This window comes from Fragaria vesca, linkage group LG2, assembly GCF_000184155.1.
Source record: "Fragaria vesca subsp. vesca linkage group LG2, FraVesHawaii_1.0, whole genome shotgun sequence".
NCBI classification, from domain to species: domain Eukaryota; kingdom Viridiplantae; phylum Streptophyta; class Magnoliopsida; order Rosales; family Rosaceae; genus Fragaria; species Fragaria vesca.
The window spans coordinates 14,276,882-14,283,649 of NC_020492.1; the positions used below are offsets into that span (position 1 = coordinate 14,276,882).

The 6,768-nt window shown below is 40.4% G+C and overlaps 1 pseudogene; it reads left to right on the forward strand.

Moving 5' to 3' along the window:
- Window positions 1–1,521: 1,521 nt before the first annotated feature.
- On the forward strand, window positions 1,522–3,527 carry LOC101313576 (annotated as a pseudogene).
- Window positions 3,528–6,768: the final 3,241 nt, after the last annotated feature.

Sequence of the window (6,768 nt, forward strand, 5' to 3'; positions counted from 1 at the left end):
GTTGCTTCTTGTTCTTACTTCCTCGAGGCTTGCCTCTCTTCTTCGGGGATTTCCCCGTCTTCTTGATCCCTAACTCCCCACTCACAGCCATGGAGAAACCAAGATCTTCCAGATTTAGGTCCAGTGACACATAGCCAGCGAGTGCTTCAATCTCTTCCCACTCTCAGTTTCATCTTCCTTCCGATTGCGGATAATGCCAGTAACCTTAGCCACATCCCTAATCTGAACCGGCTTCTTCTCTCTAAGCAGTGTCGGCATAGTCGACACCACTAGGGCAGCTTGTGAGTTTGCCCTAAAAACCATGGGAGGAGCTGCCAGTGCTACAACTGGTCCAATCAGAGCTTTGGTCCCTTCTTTAGCATGTTGGGCATTAGGGCAAGGCACTCTACCATGGTTTAGCATCATGTAATCCCTGTATAGACCAACAAGCCTTTCATACTTGTATTGCACCCATCCTCCGGTGACACGCGCAGTCTCCTATCCATCCTCATCGGGCTGTTTAGAGGAGGCGTGACACGCACGCGAGTGGATCCCCTCCTCAGTCCCACCTAGTCGACGTTGAGAACAAGTCCGATGGTCTCCCCTACCAGCCAAAGTGCGGCATATGTGGTGAGTGCCGCCGGTAAGTCATAGACCTCCACCCAAATCCAAAAGAAGTCGAGTGGCACTGTCATAATGTCGGAGAAGTTGTCGTAATCATTCAACAAGATCATGGTCCTCTGGTAACTCTAAAGGCCTCTTTTCTTCACTCGGCCAAGATCTCATTGATTATTGAACGTAAACAAAAAGCGATCCCCATGCTGCTGCACCTCCACCGACACAGATAGTCTTCACATCGCTCGGACGACACTTCGAAAGGAATCGAATTGCACCGCCCATGCGAAGTTCAGTTTACCCACCAGATAAAACCTTGGAGCAATGAAACCTATTCCCAGACTTTTTAGGTTTCCGAGATCCACAAGTTCGTCCTCTTGATAAAGAGAGAGCTTTGAGATCAAGCGAGCAGTCGTGGACGCCATCGCCACACCTCCATCGAGAACCCTAGCCGCTGCTATACCGAGATCACACCGCACAACTTGTTTTCTCTCACCAAAACCCTAACCCTAGCCTAGAGAAAGAGAGAAGCGAGAGGAAGTCGCGGTATTTTTAATGAAGCTTCATCATCAGTTACTTCTTAATAATCGTTCAAATCATATTCATTATTCATTATGTGAAATGCTTATTGCTATAGACTATGGTAAAAGGTGCGTAAAGCCGTAAATTTCATTTTGATAAAATATAAAGAGACGAAATTTTACTAGGATATTTCTGTCGTCGCTGAATCGATGTGGCTTGAGGATCTTGTTCTTCTACTCCTCGGTCTTCTTCCAAGTGCTGAGCGGCATCAAAATGTACTGTTTTGCCCCCGTTTTGTTTTCTTATTTAATGGTCTCAACTCCAATTTCGATTTTGTTGATCTCAGTCTCAACTCCACAATGTAGAAACCTTCTTCAAAAACAGAGCAGATAGATCAGAAAACTCATGAGGTTAATCCCCGAACTCAACTCCCAACTGAAGCAGCTCGTGAAACTTGGTCATGTGAAACACGCCCGTAAGGTGTTCGATGAAATGCGCATGAGAGATGAGGTCTCATGGACCAATATGATCTCTGGCTATGTTGGAGTCTCTGATTCGTCTCAAGCATTGGCCTTGTTTTCAGACATGTGGGTGCAGCACCCGGGTTTCAGCATGGACCCTTTTCTTCTCTGCGTGGCGCTCAAGGCTTGCGGACTTGGTGGGGAGTTGACTTATGGGGGAGCTCTACATGGCTGCTCGGTCAAATCGGGTTTTGTCAACTCGGTGTTTGTGGGGAGTGCTCTTGTTGATATGTATATGAAGACTGGCGAGATAAACATGGGTTGTGGAGTTTTCGATGAAATGCCGCTGAGAAATGTGCTGTCGTGGACTAGTATTCACTGGTCTTGTTCGAGCGGGTTATGGTGTGGAGGGGTTGGCTTGTTTTGCTGAAATGTGCAGGTGTAGGGTGCAATGTGATGGGTATGCGTTTGCTATCCGCGTGTGCTGATTTGGGTGCTTTGAAGTTTGGGAGAGAAGTTCATGCACAAGCTATGAAGAAAGGGTTTGATAACAACTCTTTTGTTGCCAACTCTCTTGCTACCTTGTATAACAAGTGTGGGAAATTGGACTATGGGGTGCGGTTGTTTGTGAAAATGAGGACGCAGGATGTTGTTTCGTGGACATCCATCATTACTTCGTATTTTTGGACAGGTCAAGAGGACCGTGCAATGAAAGCATTTATGCGCATGCAGGAATCTGGTGTGAGTCCTAATGAGTACACTTTCGCAGCTGTTATCTCTGGATGTGCTAATCTCGCTAGAGTTGAATGGGGTGAACAATTGCATGCCGACGTTTTACACTTGGGTCTTGTGGATTATCTGTCAGTAGGAAATTCAATCATAACCATGTATGCCAAATGTGGGCGTTTGGCTTCAGCTTCTGTTGTGTTTCATGAGATGGGCAGAAAAGATATTATTTCATGGACCACTGTCATTGCAGGGTATTCTCAAGCAGGTTATGGGGAAGAAGCTTTCAAGTATTTGTCGTGGATGAGAAGGGAAGGACCAAAACCAAACGAGTGTGCTTTTTCTAGTGTCTTAAGTGTTTGTGGAAGCATGGTAATGCTTGAGCAAGGCAAGCAATTGCATGCTCATGTTCTAACGGTTGGTCTAGATTCTGAAGCTATGGTACAAAGTGCCTTAATCAATCTTTACTCGAAATGTGGAAGTATACAAGAGGCTGCAAAAAACTTTTATGTGACAAAAGATGGTGATGTTATTTTATGGACGTCCATGATTAATGGATATGCCCAACATGGGTACTACCAAGATGCCATTGATCTGTTTGAGAAGATTCCTAAGGTTGGTCCGAAACCGGACTCAGTGACCTTCGTTGGTGTTCTTGCTCCGTGTAGCCATGCTGGACTAGTTGATCTTGGTTTCCACTACTTCAATTCAATGAGCAATGACTTTAAGATTAGTCCTTCAAAAGAACACTACGGCTGCATGATTGATCTCCTTTGTCGAGCCGGACGGTTAAGTGAGGCAGAGCACATGATCAAAAGTATGCCAATTCAACAGGATGATGTTGTCTGGTCTACTCTACTTACAGCATGTAGGCTCCATGGTGATGCTGACTGCGGAAGATGCGCTGAAGAGGAGATTCTTAAATTAAATCCTAATTGTGCAGTGACTCACATAACGCTAGCTAGTATTTATGCTGCCAAAGGAATGTGGAGGGAAGCAGCAGAGGTAAGGAAAATGATGAGATCAAAGGGCATAATTAAGGAACCAGGATGGTCTGGGATAGAGGCCAAGGATGGGACTTCTGTATTTGTTGCTGGAGATAGGTCTCATCCACAAGGTGATGAGATATACTGTGTGCTGGAATTACTAGATTCAAAGGCAGAGATTTCTATTCCGGAAACAGTTCTTCAGTAGTTGATGTTGAAGATCAAGATTTACTGTTCCAACTCACAAGGCATAAACGTTTGATCTTCTCATCTTCTGTCTCGAGGCAATCTATGGAACCAAATCAAATCACCTAAAACTATCGTATTTCTTGGACTCAATGATATGATGTTTGCGAAGGTGAAGCATTGCTGAGGACATGAAAAGGCATCACCGCATTATTCAATGGTTTTGAGAAAATGATCTATAGTTGACGTCTGTGAACTACTGATGTTGAAAGTGGAGCGGAATAAGACAATATATCACCAGAATTCTTGAGGAAAGTTTCAGCAGAAAAAAAAAATTGTCAAGGTATAGACTTCGCTCTGCTGTTCACTCTTTTGCCTTGAATCTGAGCATATAAGCATGAAACATTAAGCGTGTATTCTCACTTTGCAGGCAAGAATGACTGTTTAATATACACTACATTGTTTGCAGGAAACTGCATATATTGGTTTCAGTGTAAATTTGAAACCAATTAACAGAAATGTTGCAGTTCATAGTACTGATCCTAACACTCTTTTTATCAATGTTAGCTTACATGCTTGCCCGAGATGTAAGAAACCTTTAGGACTATACAATACTTCTTATTCTTTTTGCATGTACAGTTATGGGTTTAATGTCCTCATTTATAACTACTTACAGAATTGGTTAGCTTAATCAGCTGAAGGTCCTTTCAAAATAAAAGAATCTGGTATCAGATCTTATTGAACATGGTTTTGGATATAATTGGATTTCTGTGACGGTTCAATTTATATGCACAAGGACTTTGTCGTTAGAAACGAAAACTGTGAGCTAATAGCTTTTTGGGTAGATTTTTGCTAGCTTTATGGATCATTAAGTATTTCTTAAGAGGTAAGGGCAGTGAGATTTTAGGAAAATTCTTGATACATAAAAAAGAAAGAGAGAATGAAAGAACTTATGCCCTTTTTGATGTGAGGAGTAAATTATTGTGTACTGCTTTCCCATTTTCTGGATTTGCCGTAAATTTTGATGCTCCTTTTCAGCTAAAATTTTTTTGATTCATGAAATTTAATGAATTTTCTGGACAAATATGTTTTCTTTTGTTGGATGAGAAATTGTTCGTACTTGCTTTGCCTCCAATATTAGCAATTACTGATAGTTAAAAAAAATGATTGGATAAAAAGAATGTTTGTATTTTCATATCTATTGTGACTTTGTTTTGATGTATCAAAATATGAACCATGTTGCTTGCATTGATATAGTTATAGCAAACAGTATCTTCGACTGTGAGTTTACCGTAGGTTAAGTTGTTAATCTCATTCATCATACCCAAATTCAAATTTACATTTTGAAGGAAAGAATTTTCTTTGGAAGCTGATCATTTTTACTGATCAGAAAGATCTTCAATTTCTTAGAGCCACATGAGTTTTAGATGACTCTAAGGAGCATTTTTTTGTTTTGGTATTCCCTTCTACAATTTAGTAACTGGGAATGCTTTCATGAAAGACACAAACTGGACTCGATCAATATGTTCTTTTACGGTGAAAGTAGCAATTTTGTAGTACAAATAATCAGAATTTCTGTTTTTTTTCAGATATATGCTAGTTTTAGAGAACTGAGAAGAATCATATATCTGGTGTGACAGTTCCAGCTTTATTTGGTGGAATCAAATTGTTGCTACAAACATATATCCATGGATATTCTTGATGCTACAATTAAATCTTTAGACTTTTAGTCTCCAATCCAGGTTAGCAATCATTGCCTATGGTAATATCATTCATTTATTGCGGAATTTTTTTTAGGCTTATAGTTTGAAATATCTTCTTGGACTCCTGAGTTTCGAGGTTGAAACAGCACATATGCATTCTCTGCAATTGCAGATATCATACATGCAAATATGATGTCTGGACGTGATGTTAACTGTTTTAATGATCTCATTTGGATTTAGGGGGAGCTTTGAATAGTTTAATGCTCCTCAAGGCCTCCTCAGTTGTGTTTTGCTACATGCACCTCACGTTTTTGTCGTTTTTCTATCAGATCTCTTAACTGCAGCACTTCCTTTCCCGTCATTTCTTTTTCTCTTTGATTAACCTTATAAATAAATTTCAGGAGGAGTCCCTAATTGTACCTGCTGTTGACCAACTACTCTCTGATTATGCAAAGAGATTTAATAAAACCAAGCTATGGTGGAAGAAGAATCTTGGTACTGCCAAGGTAAAAGAGTTCAAGTATTTCTATTTTTCATGACTCACTACTGATAATATGAGCTTGACATATATATTAATGGTTGATGCTCTCTCAGTTGGAATTGCAGTTTGAAGATAGGGAAAGGCAGTTCATGGGTGCTCCACTTCATGCAGCAATTGTTAAACATGGTAATAAGCTTAACAAGGTACTTGAGAAATCAAATTGTAACAAACTAAGAGAGAGAAGCACACGTTTTCTTGTCCTTATCTCAATCGTCAATCCTATGTATTTATCAGTGGATGGCGTCTCTAAAATCTCTAAACTTTATTCATCAAATTTGAATAAAGTTTTCATTATGAATACTTTGATTTTTCCATTTTGTTTGTTGGACACAGTAAGAAAATTAAATAAATGTGGCATGAAACCCAATCAAAGGTGAGCTAATTCTAGTGGGAGAAAGGGAGGGGGGAACAAGAGTAATTCATTGGTGTAGTTGGGAAAGACTTTAAAAAGAATGAGAAAGGAGGGGTTAGGCTTTCGGGATTTGAGGGCTTTCTGACTTTATGGGGGAAGCCTTTTTTTATTTTTAATTTTTTTTTTGAATGCTAGCATATAGCTAACGCCTTCTGCAATTTGGAGGGGTTTATTGTGGGGTAAGAAGGTTACTGATAGTGGTAATCAATCGTTGGCATATTGGAATTGGTAAAAGGGTGCGTATTCTGAAGGACATATATACTTCTTTCAAAGTTGTATTCTGAGGGACTAGAGTTGCAGAAAAAAGTAATTGGAGCCTTCTTTAGCTAGCTTGAGTAGTCGGACGTATGTGATGTTGAGGAACTTTGGGGACTAAATGTACCTTACAAGATTAGAAAAATTTGTTGGAGAGCAGTCAATGTTTTTCTTCCTTGTGCTCAGGATTTAATGAGAGATAGGATAACGTCATGTGCGTCATGCTGGCAATGTGGAGCTCCCTTTTGGATCTGCAATTCAAGTTTTTTGGGAGTGCCACAAACAAGATAAGGTTGGAGTCTTTCTTTTTTGAGTGAGGTGTGCAGAGTGGAAATAGCGTTCTGTTTCTGATCTTCTTTCCATTGTTATAGGTACACTGGCT